This window comes from Chroicocephalus ridibundus, chromosome 1, assembly GCF_963924245.1.
Source record: "Chroicocephalus ridibundus chromosome 1, bChrRid1.1, whole genome shotgun sequence".
NCBI lineage: Eukaryota > Metazoa > Chordata > Aves > Charadriiformes > Laridae > Chroicocephalus > Chroicocephalus ridibundus.
In genome coordinates this window covers 157,073,826-157,088,218 of record NC_086284.1, presented here as the reverse complement: position 1 = coordinate 157,088,218, position 14,393 = coordinate 157,073,826, and the positions used below count along the sequence as shown (strand labels likewise).

The 14,393-nt window shown below is 45.5% G+C and overlaps 1 protein-coding gene across 3 annotated transcripts in view; it reads left to right on the top strand.

The window, feature by feature from the left end:
• The window catches only part of CREB3L2 (cAMP responsive element binding protein 3 like 2), an 81,978-nt gene that overhangs the window by 9,606 nt on the left and 57,979 nt on the right, over positions 1 to 14,393 (top strand). The window contains exon 1 of one of the 3 annotated variants that reach the window (XM_063319817.1): positions 2,689 to 2,784. The exons of the other annotated variants lie outside the window; for them this stretch is intronic. The gene's annotated coding sequence lies outside the window, so the exon portion shown is untranslated. Of the gene's footprint in view, positions 1 to 2,688; positions 2,785 to 14,393 lie in introns of those variants that run through there. 3 annotated transcript variants of the gene reach the window in all.

Sequence of the window (14,393 nt, the reverse complement as noted above, 5' to 3'; positions counted from 1 at the left end):
TTTGTCCTTTCACGCAATCTGTTAGTCATATGGGGTGAGAAATAGAGACCAGGCTGCTCTGATAACTTCTTGGGGAGCTTTGGGCAGGCGCCTTAGGGAGCTTCAGGCTCCTTCCTTGCGAAGTCTCTGATGTGTCCTGAGCAGAGATCAGGAGGGAAGTGGGTTGGTGTCGGTGGAGGCTTCTGCCCTGTCGTGTAGGGGTAAAGAGCAATATTGCTGATGCACTTCAGTGGCTTCCCTGGAGCTTGCTGGGCTCGCTCCTTTCCTGCAGCTCTGCCAGGACAAGCCCTGGATGTTTGGTGACACCCTGGAGCACTCATGTCCCGGCTCTTACCAGTGTTGAGGTTGCCTGCAGAGGTGAAGTGCGTGCTCCCTTGTGTGAGATGGGCTAATCTCCAATAGAGGGGGGGACAGTCACTCGCCCTTGTTCTGCACCGAGGATTTTGTGTGCTGCCCCTGATTTTGGATGTAAGCAGGGTCTTCAGCTGCGGCAAAATGCTTTTAAGCATGTGGTGGCTTGCGAAGCAAGGAAAGCACCTTTAAATTGCTGAGTTTTGAGGTATCCTGTTTAATTTTCCTCCTCCAAAGTTTGGATCCTGTGATGTGAGGGTCTGTAGAAAAGAGTGGAAAAAGAGCCAGGCTTTTTACACCAGCGCATGACAATGAGGATGAGAGGAAATGGACATTAACTGAAGTGGGAGAGGTTCAAACTGGTAAGGAAAAAACTGCTTCTCTGTGAAGACAGCTGAGCCCTGGAGCAGGCTGCCCAAGAGACTGCACCATCTCCTTCCTTGGAATTTTTTAAGACCTCATTGGATAAAGCCCCAAGAAACCTGGTCTGAGCTTAGTGCTGATCCTGCTTGGGCAGGAGACTGGGCTAGAGACCTCCTGAGCCCCCTTCCAGCTGGAGCTGTGCTGTGGTTCCTTCCACAGCAGTCCTGGGCCCGAGGCACTGCCTTGCTCAGGTTTAGATACGGCATTGCTAGGCAGTAGTCTGATCCCAGAGTTTTTCATGTCCCCATTTAGCTACTGAGTGATTGAGGCCACTTGTTTTTACTGAGTTTTGTTAGGAAACGGGTATTTCTGATGACCACAGTTTCACAGAAGCGATGCTTTTGGAGTTGTTTTTTGCTGTTCTGGTTTGGATTTACTGAAACGGGGAGAAGGAAAACTGAACTGAGTTCCAGCTGTCCTAAATAAATGCATGTTTCTGTTCATGCGCTTTCCTTCCGTGCAGCACACATGATGTGCAGAGTGGTGTGTTGGACTTGTGGTTTGTTTATGCAGCCGTCATTTTGTTCAGGATTTTCCTGATAAAATCCTGCGTACCTTACCCGCTTGCACTTCTGTCATATGATATAACCGTATAAGAGCCTACCCCATTTGTTTCAAGGCTGTTTGTCTTTATGCAACCTCATACCTGTAAGGATTGGCTACTACCTGTGTTATTTCCTTTTTGTGGCTAACCCTGAAACTGTAGGTGTGGGAAGAGACCACCCTGTCTAGTGGCTCATGTGACTAGCTTGGAGGAGGTTTTCTAGACCTAAAACGTGAAAAACAGCCAAGAAAAAAACAACATAACACAAAACCCAAGCCCTGAATACCAAGCGGGTCTTTGTTCCTTCACCCCTGCAATCCTGCAGCAAATTTCGTGCACAAGGGGAAGCTTATCCCCAGGATGCTTTTTTCCCAGTCACCTGTCGGTTCTTCTGTCAGCGTCAGTAATCTGCTTGCAATGTTTTGATTTTTGTGTGGGTTATCTTAAAGCATGTGTATTCACATTTGTGGAGCTTTTGTTATCCACAAAAGAGATTTGTGTGAATATGTGCGGAACCAAAACTTAAGAGCAATAAAAGCTGATCTGCACCTCCGGCTTTTCTCACTGCAACAGCAGTGATGGGACTGTTGCCTGTGGGGAAGGCCTGTGATATTATGGACAGGATGAGATCTTCTGGAGGAACCAAGGCTAAGAAGGTCATTATTTCTTGCAGCCATATACCTGGCTTTCTTGGATCTGTCCTGGCTAGCAAAGGATGACGACTCAGGAAAATATGACGTCTGAACTGTTCGCTTTCATACCTCCTAATATGAGGCAGCGGCTGACTTTCTGCAGAACATCTGTCTTTCTCATCACGGGTGTTACTGGCCTAGTCATCAGCACTGATGGTACATCTTGCTCCAGCTCCTCAGTGCTGCAGCTCCCTTCCCCTCCTCCTCTCCGCCGTCCCCCGTCCCCCCCGCACAGCTGTGCGGGTGATTCAGGGCTGGGACTGGTGTGGTCGTTGGGGCATGCTGCTCGGCTGTATTTTTCAGAGAACAGGCCTAAAGGATAGAGCTTGCTTTTTTTTTTTTTTTTTAAAAAAAAAAAAAAAAGAAAACCAAACTGACCGTGCCTACCTATGTCTCTGCTGCCTCCTGCGCTCCCTGGTGAAGTGCTGTGGGCTCTCTAGGGATGTCCATTTCCTCATCGGAAAGCATTCCCCCCCGCCTTGCCTCTCCAGACAACGCCTGCATGTCTGCCTGTTGCCTTCCCTCCCAGCACCCCTGACAGAGATGAAGCAAAGGCTCCCTGGGAGGCTCCTGCCCACAGTTATCGAATGGATGACAGCAGCTCTCCAGCCAGCCGGCGGAGGGTGGGAGCTGGCACAGGAGGGCTCCAGATGTGCAAGGATGCTGTGCCGCAGCCCTGCTCTGGGGATGCCCAGCCAGCTGGTCCTGACGGCAGCTGGGAGACGCCGCTCAGGCCTGACTCCCTGAAAAGGAGCTTTGGCAACTATTTTTAAGGTGCGAGCTTTCTGAATGTGAAACTTGTCTCCTCCTCGCGCCTCAGTGCTTTTGCAGTTGTTTCTATTCAGCTGGTTTGTTCCTCATGGCTTTCGGTGGATGCTGTCGCTTACAAGAAAGACTAAAAGAGAAAGAAAAGTCTTACTTTTGTACTGTCTCAGGGTGACTTGTGGCTTCTCGTTTGGCTGTACTAATTCAGAGCAAAATTTCAGCTGAATTCCTACTGACTATTATCTTTCTCTACTGAAAAAGCACAGCAGGGAGTTTGCTCTGGGACTTGGGAATGTTTCCCTATTGCTGTTGCTTGTTTGTTGGGTTGTTAGAAATATGTTGCAAAACCACAGGGGAAAAATGCACTTAATTTCTGTTGCAGTTTTTTTTTCCTCAACTACAAACACGTCTGCAAGATCAAAACTGACAAAAAAGTGGCACTGAGCTTGAAAACTGTGCAGTAAATGTCTTGATTTTTTTTTTTCTAAAAAGTTAAAATTAAAGGCATTTCATGTCCAGAACATGTTTTTTTAGTTTTAATGAAAAAGATGTGGAAGAGAGACGTACAGACAACCCCTTCCTCAGTACCTTGTTTGGAACAGTTTTCTGGCAAGATTAGTTGGGGATGAAAAAAACTGCTTGCTTTTAAGATGTGGCTTCAGTGTTTAAGAGGGACATTATATGATGTGGTAGCTGTGATGGAGCTACAAGGAACCTCTGGACTCATTTGGTGTTGTTTCAAATTTGCAGGTATTTGAGGGGGGGGGAAAAAAGGAGGTTGGAAATATAGGTGAGAAATGAGAATCTGCAGGCTTGCGTTGCTGAAGGCCAAAGGAAGAAACAATTGAAGCAGTTGTTCAGTGCAGAAAGCTGTGAAGTCCATATATCAAAGGAGACAGGGTTATGACTGTGGATGGTCAATTAACTGTGCCACTGCCATAGTGGTGATTAAGGTGTTGAAAAGTACAGTTTGGGGAGATGCAAGGAAACCTGGGGCCTGTAGGTGTCCGTATGCTACTGGTTGTCTGTGGGCTTTTCAATTCTTGACACCTGATGTCTGAAAGAAAGGCTAATTTGGGAGAACTTGAAGAACAACGGCAAAAGTAAGTGGTTGAAGTAGCTGGTTTATGAGGAAAGACTAAAAACATTAGATCCGTATTGCTTTGACAGGTGTTGGAAGAGGATGTGGAAGCGATATGATCAGAACAGTTTATGTTAAGCTCAGACTAATATTATTGAGGCTTCTTTCTCAGTTTCATATGATGTATATAATACAATTTTCGGTATCAGTACCAGAATAGAGAGTCTGCAAAAACGTTGGTTTCAGCTGTGGTTCTCATAACACTCAGATAATGAGTGTCATTGTACTTGCAGCAAGATCCCTTCGGAGCTTTGTGCTTGGAATAAAATTACCATTATCATGAAGGGGATTATGAATCTTAAGCTATCGTTAAACTATTCCTTTTTTAGGCTTCTAATATCCTTTGAAAATACCTTTTGTCTTTTTGCCCCAAGTAATACTTACAGGTTAGAGAAGAGTAAAAAAGGATCTATGTGAAACAGAGAGGAGCTGATGATGATCAGCTAAGAATATCAAAGGGGAAAAGACAATGTTGGCAAGTGTAACGGTAGAAAGAGGACTTTTTTAATGGCGTAGTATGAAAATTAACCATTGTCAGTAATCAGGTTACAAAACTTCTTGGAACCAACAAACCTGGATAACTGGAAATCCACATAGGCTGAAAGGTCCCAGTGGAGTTTGGCTTGTTGACACTGATTTTTGTTGGGTCATGACATCATGAAGAAATGTCTGAAAACATTAAATTGATTAAGAAAGAATAAAGGGGAGGAAATGAAAACTATGCACTGGAGATCCTGGTATGTAACATATCTAAAAATACAGAAAAGCTCTTGTAGGATTCCATAGTTACAGAGTGGAAGGATACAGATATGATTTGACCCTGGTAGGTAGGATTTTATGAAAAGCAGATATAGTCAGGCAAAACTGATCTCATTCTTTGAGATGAAAAAAAATTGAAAGTAGGTAGAGGCATTTTGCAAGTAATTGGATATTTATTTAATTGTATTGATTAAAAAAATTGTACCACAAAATGTGTGAAATTAAAGGGTTTTCTCAAAGGAGTTGCTAATGGACAATTGGTGTCAGAGGATAGATTTCTTTTTAATTTGCAAAAAGGTACCAGGCAGGAGGCTTCTCAAGATTTTCATCCATGATCCAAAAGTAAGTTATGTGTCTAGGAAAAAAAAAAAAGTGTCTGTACCTACGGGGTAGGTGAATGCATATGGGAAATCAGGACTTGGAAAATGGTCTAGATTTCAGAGTAGACAAGCAACTCAGTGTGCTCTGCTAGGGTGATTCTGAAGGAAAGAGATTTGTTCCAAAAAAATCCATGTTTTTTGAAATAATTTCTCTATTTAACCTCAGTATACAGTGTTGGTGAAACCAGTGCTACTACACAGTGTCCAGTTCCTGAAGTTCAACTCTTAAAAAAGGATATGGAAGAACTGGAAAGCATAACAAACAAACAAAAGGTCTAAAAATACACTGGAGTTGGGGGAAAATGCTCATTTCTCAATCTTTGCAGCACACCGATGTTCTTTCCTGGAAGTTACGTTTCAGCAAAGGACAAACTCAGATCCTATAAAAGGGTAGCGCAGGGAAACAGTGGATTGGGACATGTAGAAGGGTCAGATTAGGAAGGTTTCATAGTCCTTCCTGGCTTTAAATGCTGTAAAACTTTATTGCTGGGCCTGTTGACTCTCTGGATACTGCAAGGCAGAACGTACAGCAGTGCCTGACATGACTTCTTTAATCTGTCCAAATCCATCATAGCATTTGGTCATTCTTATAAACTGATTTCAGTGAAGTTTAAATAAATGCTGTAATCTGTTCAAGATGGTTTGAACTGCTTGTTTGAACTGCTTGTGTTTATCATGACACCTCTCGGCACATACAGAAGGGGACAGCGCACAAGGCATGTGGGAAAGGGTAAGATTTCTGGTAGAAAAAGGCATTTGTCCCAATATACAAAGCCACCTTTATGTGTGTTCCCTCTTGGAGTTGAGTACCAAAGATGGCCTTGTATTCCCTGTACCTCTGTCTGGGGCAGGCTGGCTAAAACACACCTCATTGGTGTCAGTTTGTCCAGGGTCTTCAGCCCTGGCAGGTCAAAGATGAGAGAAGAAAGGAAGAAAGCAAAGCAGTTAGGATGAGGTATGAGCAAAAACCGATAGACTGAACGTATGAGGAGGTGGGATGAATACTCGGATGAAAAAGGAAGTTTCTAGCTTTCTTTTTTAAGGTAGAGCTAGTGGAAGGTGGTGGCTACTACGATCCTAGCTGTACCAGTGGTACCAACTTTTACCCCAGTTTTTAACAGTGAAAGATTGTTACTGTCCCTCTGCCTCTTTTGCTGCGATACTACAAGCTTTTTTACCACCAGCTGGAGAAAGCTTAAAATCCACTGCTTGTGGCAGGCCTTACCTTATTAATGTCTATCCAGAATTTTTGCAGCATTTTAATGAGCCTAGTAGTTTGTGTTTGATGCATAGTTAGTCCCGCCATAGTTTATAGGGGTCTTGTGTTTAATTTTGGCATGCAGGTTGGAGACAGGAGGAGAAGAGTTTGGGAAGGGTGCGTAATTTTTCTTCCTTGACATGCTCTGTATTTAGGTAGCTGGCAGACAGAAGACACTGCCTTAAACTGCTTCCATAGTATGCCATAACCTTCTCTAGCAGTAGTGCTGTTTTGGTTTTTCTTTGGAAAACTGCTAGCAGGAAAAATATTTCATTTAGGTGTAGCGTGGACAGCAGATATGTCTTGGAAATTTCCAAAAGCTGTACTGGAAAGGCAGGGATTGCCAGGAGGGTGCCTAGCCTCTCTGAAGCAGTGTTGCTTCTCCTTTTGGCATAAAGGTCCCAGCACGCCTGTGCTGTGTTGGTGTCGGAGGGAGCTGCTGCGCTTGTGAAGTGACCCCTTTCTGCCCTGCTGCTCGGCATTGGGATGCGGCTGGGAATGAAGCTCCTCAGATTGATGGTCAGGCTCTGCTGGGTCTAGAAGGAGAGGCTGAGGCTACGTGTGCTGCTGGGAGTCACCACTCAGACCTACCTGTCCGAGGACAGAAGAGATGAGCAACCCTGGTCCTTCAGCGCTGGTTAATTTGTGGAGCAGAGGAGTCCTCCCGTGACAGCCTTTGCCATTCTGCTGCGGAAAGATAACTTCCGTCAGCAGAGCAACAGTGCAAGACATGCAACACGCTGTCAGTGCCTGGAGCCTGGATGTGTTCTTAGCCCACTCCTGCGATTGATACACAGCAGGTTTATCTTTGCAAAGCTGCCTTATCTCATTTCTGCTTGGCATATGTCGTGGAGTTGAGCTCCTCGCGACAGTGGGCTCTGCAGCGTGTGGTTGGCAGATGAGGAGCAGATCTCTGCTCGGGCCAGGTGTGCCTGTACAGAAACCACGTGGAGGGGCAGTGCTGCTGTTCCAGGCTGCTGCCCTCACCCCTGAAACAACCACTGGGGAACTGGACACTTGGCTTATGGCCGAGAGAATAGAAAATATGGAAATTAAAGCAGAAGTGAGATGTAAAGCTTTCCCTCCTGGCTCTAAGAACAGGGAGTGATTTTTTAAAAGACTTTGACTTTTCAGAGTAGTGCTAGAATGCCTTGGAGGGGACTTTCTTCAATAAAGTGTCCTCTCTTAATTGAGCCCTTTTAAGGCCCTTTCAGGCAGGTGTCCCAAAAATCTCAGTTCACACTTCTGTGTAGATCTCCGACAAGAGGTCTGGTATTTGAGCCAGGCAGGCTGTGCTCCGCCAGTTTAGTCTAGCAGCAGGGAAAGAATGCGAGTCGAGGGCCCAGGAAGATAATCTAAAGCGAGTGAGCAGATGCCGGAGAAAATCTGGACCGAGTAGCGGTGTGAAGAAACCTGGAGGCAAATCGGGCAAGGAAGCGTAACGAGTTGTGTGCAGACCAGGCTGTGACTTCAGTGGTCTGCAATACATACCAAAGAGAAACGGCTGTGCGGGATTGGTGCTGGGAAATGGTTCTTTCAGAAGCTCAGTCACTAGCAGGTGCTGTAATATCTTTGAGCTTTAAGGTAGCGCTGTGGCTATCTATAATGTGTCTGTGCGATGCTTTGCTTTAGAGCTCTTGCATTAAGCAGAGACATTGGAAACATCTCAGGCTGTAGTGGGTTTTCCCCATGACAAGTTGTACCCATACAGGTGCTTATCTCTTCCTCAGGACTTTGGAGGAGAGAGGGACCTGGTGTAGAGATCATCCCTGAGGTTATGTATAGCTTGGTGCAGTGTCTCGTAGCAGCAAGGAGGAGGTAGCTGTCATGGTTTTCTTGTCTCTAAACAGATTGCCAAGGATTTCTGTAAAGTACAAGGGCACAAGTAATGTGACCAACGCTTTCAGGCTCCTAACTGTGTCTCTCAGCAGTCCTGTCTGCAATCCAGAGAGACACCTAAGCCCCAGCTGTCAGTAAACATACAGAAAAACCTATATATCACTTTTCCCAGAACATGCTGCAAGTCAGTTTAGCCGAGGACCCAGCAAAGGCCCGACTCTCCCTGACTTGGTCTAAGGGGGGATGCCCACATTGTGTCACTCCTCCCAAGCCTCTTCTTGGAAGCTCCGTGCAAACCCGCCTGTTTCCAGTTAGTGACGCAGTGCTTCAGGAGGCTGAGCCAAGCCAAACAGGGATGTTCCCCATTTAGGGAGTGAACGGTGGGGCCTCTGTACTAGGACCTTCTGGGCAGTGTACTGACAGGCAGTAGTATATTTAAACGCTCAAGATTAGTGTTAACTTCTCAGAGTCTTCTTTTTAGGAAATAATCTTTCTGTCCTGGTGGTGTTCATTGAAGAAAAAAAAAAAAAAACGCAAAGGAAAAAAAAAGATGGAGAGGAAGGAGAGAGTTTTTCCATCCCTCTGTGACAGTGAGGGAAAACAAGCGTATTAAATGTTATTCTTTATGTGAGGAGCAGCTCTATCCCTTTTAGGTCTTTCCTCCGGTGTTGGCTAGTGCACAGTCTCTCAAACTGGCGGACAGGCTTACATGAAAGGGCACAAGTGTAACAACTCTGGGTAGTAGAAAGGGCTTCTAATATTTTATTGGGAAAGGATAGAGCCGTAGGATTTGTTGAGGGCATCCAGGGAAGGACAGAAGGCAGTAGAAGAGCAACTGAGAGTTGTTTGCTGTTCCAGCCAACTCCTGCCCTAGAAATCACGCAGTGCAGGAGAATGCTCAAGACTGTACCACAGAGAGGTGCCACTTCTGCTCCCTACCTTGCTGGTAGCTGCTGGTTCTCCTGGAGAGCTTATGTTGTTAAATTTTTATGTATCTGACCCAAGCCTGCCAGCTGCTGCTGGGTAAATGTAAGTAGGAGAACTTCCTCCCTTTACGAATTAAGGTTTGGAGGGCTTTTCAGGGGGTTCAGACTGAGGCAAAGGGCAAGGACTGGACAACAATCAGTTTGACTGAATTTGGGGGAAAAAAATTAGCAAGGAGGACTCATAGCTTAAAACTTTAATAAAGACTAGTTGGACTGACCAGGAAGAGTTTTAAGAAAGTAAAAACTGGCTGTAATCTCAGTTAAAAGGGGAGTTACTGGTAAATGAGGCTGGATTCATTTTATTCCATATTTCTAGTATATGCGTGATAAACCTATGACTTAGTAGCAGTATCTTTATCTACAGATTGTGCTTTCTTTTATCTTTCTCTGGCAGACATCATGCAGTTGTGTGTTTTGATGCCACTTTAAAAGCTGAGACTGCTGGTCGGAGGCACCTGTAGGAGGTCTGCGTTGCTTGGTTGAAGGCTGACCGATAAAGTGCAGTGCAAGCTGGCTCAGCCACTTACTTCAGTTGAGATTCTGGTTGAGTTTATAGGGGTAGGGAGGATTAAAGGAAGAAAAAAAGAAGATAAAATGTTTCTTTACCGGAAAGTGATGCAAACCTCAGAAGATCCAAATTTGATTCCCACTTCACCAGGGAAAGGAGTGCATTCAGCCTTGTCAAGAAACTTTGATCTGTCCACTGGTGCGTTGTTTTTGTTGGAGATGTGCAGTATTTTGGAGACAATTTCTGTAATTTGGGGAAAGTGTGGGAGTCTACGGTCCAAAGCAGAACATATCAGAATGTGGCACTTGCACGTTAGCAAAATAATGTTTAAATACTGTAGTTTAGATAACTTTAAGAAATTTTGGAAGCTATAAGTGGAAGGTACGTCTTTTGCCTAGTTATAATTATGTGCAGCAATAAGGGAAGGTGAAGTTCATGTTCATTAATATTGTGGGATTTTGCTACATGGAAGCATATGTGAAGAAGAAAACACAGAAGCATGAAATGTTTTTCAGTCTACCCCTGTACATGCAGTGCTTAAAATGAGACTTAATAACTATTTATTAAAATAAAATCGTTCCTGTTATGAGTTTTTGGTTGTTCCCAGCTAGCTCAACAGTGAGCTTGAACAATGTGGGAAGTACATGGCTGTTGAATGAAAGGTGCCATCAAAGTTGCTTGTCTGATAGGACAAGGAGTAATGGTTTTAAACTAAAAGAGGGTAGATTCAAACTAGATATAAGGAGGAAGTTTTTTACGATGAGGGTGGTGAAACACTGGAACAGGTTCCCAGAGAGGTGGTAGGTGCCCCATCCCTGGAAACATTTAAGGGCAGGTTGGACGAGGCTCTGAGCAACCTGATCTAGTTGAAGATGTCCCTGCTCATTGCGGGGGAGTTGGACTAGATGACCTTGAAAGGTCCCTTCCAACCCAAACCATTCTATGATTCCTTAGGCGTTGCATAGGTACTCCCTTGCTCGGGAAACACAGGTTTGGTATCTTGTGGGAGGGCTGGAGCACCAGTGCTGCTGCAGTGGTGACATCCCAGCTTGTCATGCTGTGTAAATAGTGAGGGAGGAATTCATAACTTCTGATACATCTGTGGTGTGGGTGGGTGGTTACAGACTCGGCTGGCTATGGGAGGGTGGCCGAGCGCATATTTCACTGCAGTTGTCACAACTATATATGGAAGACCAGAAAAAAAAGACCCATTGCAGTGGTCAGGCTGCTTACCAAAAGAACCTCAACTGAATTTTCTCTTCCAATTGCTTCATCGTGTCTGGATTGTTTCTGTAGTAAGAAACAAGTCGGGTACTTTGTGTCGTCTGGATGGCAAATGGTTGGGAGATCAATAGATACTTCAGTTTGAGGCTGCCTGTGGTGATCATAAACAATCATAGAGTACTTTATTACCTTGTGTAGTCTTTTTTTGATGGCATTTAGGGACATTGCATGCCAGAAGCAGATATTCCCTTCAGTAGGAAGGTTTGAATAGTTGTGTGTGTGTGCGCACTTTGGAGGAAGCAGCATAGCTAGTGCACTCCCGGGACTTGCAGTGTCAGTCTTGTAAATACAGCCTGCAGGATTGCTTCTGCTGATTTATGGTAGTTCTGGAAGCTCCACCCATCAGGGATTTCAGGATTGTGGTAAGTAACCTCCAAAGTCCTACTAGGCGGTTAAATTTTGTTGTTGCAACATTATAAGAGACAGTACGTCCTGATCAGGATGCACTGTAGCCAGAGATGTTTCGGGCTGATCCATGAGCTCATAAGGGTAGGGAACCACACAGTCTTCTCCAAGAAAGAGCAGTTCATCCTGAGATGTGTTACAGTTATACAATGCAAACTCGGATAAAATACCTGAATATGTGTTTTTTCCTCATACAATTGTGGGATGACAATTTAGTGAAATTGGTCTTTAAAGTGCATCATCACACAAAGAAATTTTGTGAAGTCTTTGACAGCTCAAGTTGCTCATCCCATGAATGTAAGAAGAATTTATTCATTGTGGGGAACCTTTAAAGGTGTCTAGTCTCTATGCTAGTTTTGGTTCTTCCTGAGGCTGAAGACAGGGCTGTGTTCCAGCCTTATGTGTATGGATAGGTAGATTTACATATCCCAATACACGAATACTCAAGTTCACGTTGCATTTCCAATGACAAATGCTACTCTAGTTTGAGGAGGTTACGTCATGCATTGCCTTATCTGGAAAATAAATACTAACATGCCTCGGTAGTGTGGTTTTGGGAACAATTAAAGAAAATGAAGAGTTGCCCATGTGGTTGAAAAAAGAATCTGCTGCAAGAATATGGGTGTCTTTTTTTTTTCCCTTAATGGAAGTGCATTTTTCATTTCAGTGAAGGCCTGTGGACCTGACTTCAGCCAGAATGGTCTAACTGTTGCAATTAAATCACAAATTGTATCATTCGTAATACCTGTAAAGGGAGCAGTGCTCTGTGCAAGATAGTACTATTTGTAGGGGCACAGCAGCTACAAGGGCATCTCCTGTGAGGTTCTTCGCATCCACTGATCTGACTTTTTCTCTTGGAGGAAAACTCCTTTTGATCAAATGATGCTCTTGTTAAGAGGGCCCACTAATGGGTTTGCCTTGGTGGAAGCCAAAGCCTGAGCAGACAGAGGCAGCCCTGTGCCTGGAAGCTGGTCTCATCTGATAGCAGCATTGGTGCAGAGGCAGTGTTTGTGCAGGTGGTGGGTTTGTAAGCGGGTGTGACTGAGCTTCTCCTCTCAAGGAGAACAAGCCATGCAGGATTTGACTAGATTTTACCCCCTTGTCAGTGTTTGCACCGCTTTCCATGAAGCAGAACTATACCTCCTTTGGTGTCCTCTGGATTTGGTGACTTTGTAATGAAGGATTGCTGGAGGGATCAAACTTTGGGGGAGTGCTACAGCTAAGAGGCAGACCTCAAATGCAGCACAGTCCAACAAGTAATTCTCGGTGTGGCAGGCTGCTGCTGTAAGCAATGCAGTTTTGAGAGGTGGTGTGGTGGGTTGGCCCTGGCTGGATGCCAGGTGCCCACCAAAGTCACTCTATCACTCCCCTCCCCAGCTGGATGGGAGGAGAGAAAATATGATGAAAGGCTTAAGGGTCAAGATAAGGACAGGGAGAGATCATTCACTAATTACCATCACAGGCAAAACAGACCTGACTTGGTGAAAAATTGATTTAATTTATAACCAATCAAATCAGAGTAGGATAATGAGAAATAAAAGCTAAATCTTAAAACACCTTTCCCCAGCCTCTCCCTTCTTCCTGGGCTTAACTTTACTCCCGAATTCTGTACCTCCTACCCTGACAACGGCACAGGTGGATGGGGAATGGGGGTTGTGGTCAGTTCATCACATGTTTTCTCTGCAACTCCTTCCTCCACAGGGGGAGGACTCCTCACACTCCTCCCCTGCTCCAGCATGCTCCTTCCTGTGGGAGACAGTCCTCCACAAACTTCTCTGACGTGAGTCCTTCCCACGGGTTGCAGTTCTTCACGAACTGCTCCAGCGTGGGTTGCTTCCAGGGGGTGCAGTCCTTCAGGAGCAGGCTGCTCCGGTGTGGGTCCCCCACGGGTCACAAGTTCTACCAGCAAACCTGTTCCAGCTTGGGCTCCTCTCTCCATGGGTCCACACGTCCTGCCAGGAGCCTGCTCCAGTGCGGGCTGTCCATGGGATTACAGCCTCCTTCGGGCATCTGCCTGCTCTGGCGTGGGGTCCTCCACAGGCTGCAGGCAGATATCTGCTCGACCGTTAACCTCCGTGGGCTGCAGGGGGACAGCCTGCCTCACCATGGTCTTCACCATGGGCTGCAGTAGAATCTCTGCTCCACCGCCTGGAGCACCTCCTCCCCCTCCTTCTTCACTGACCTTGGTGTCTGCAGGGATGTTTCTCTCTCATATTTCTCACTCCTCTCTCTGGCTGCAATTGCACAGGTTTTTTTTGCCCTTCTTAAGTATGTTATCACCGATACGCTACCACCATTGCTGATGGGCTCAGCATTGGCCAGTAGCAGGTCCATCTTGGAGCTGGCTGGCATTGGTTCTGTCAGACATAGAGGAAACTTCTAGCGGCTTCTCACAGAAGCCATCACTGTAGCTTTTCCCACCTCCCCACATCCCCACTACCAAAACCTTGCCATGCAAACCCAGTAGAGGTGGGTAGAAAAAAATCTCATCTTTCCTGGGAGAGCTTGAGTTGTGCAGGGCTCAATGCTTGATCAGTGATTTTGGCTCTGGTTAGGTGTGCTCTGCTGGGAATGCTAGAACCCTGGCTGGCCCCTTGTGATCTGCCAGCATAACTGAACCTGGAGTAGCTCCCTCATACTGCTCTGCCAAGGTGGCATGCGTGAACTTGAATAGTGGACTTCAAATCCATCTTGGAGCAGCAGATGTGGAGTTAAGCTGTCCTCTCTGAAGGAACACTGACCTCTGGGAAGGACAGTGACTTCTGTTGAACGTGAATAATAATACAACACAGTTCCTGGCAGAATGGCACACATCTCTGCAGGTTATACCTGTTAAACATTTTTATCTCAAAATTCCCAGTGACACAGCAATGCTGGGATTTTCTCAGTGATGCTGTTTCGTTTGGAGTACTGATGCTGCGGGATGCAGAAAAGAACCTGAAACAGCTGCACCACACAGAAAACAGATAGGATGTATGGTCGGGGTGTAAGAGATTGCATGTTTATGAACTCCTTTTTGCATTTGAAATCTGGTGTGATGGCTTCAGACTCAGTATTG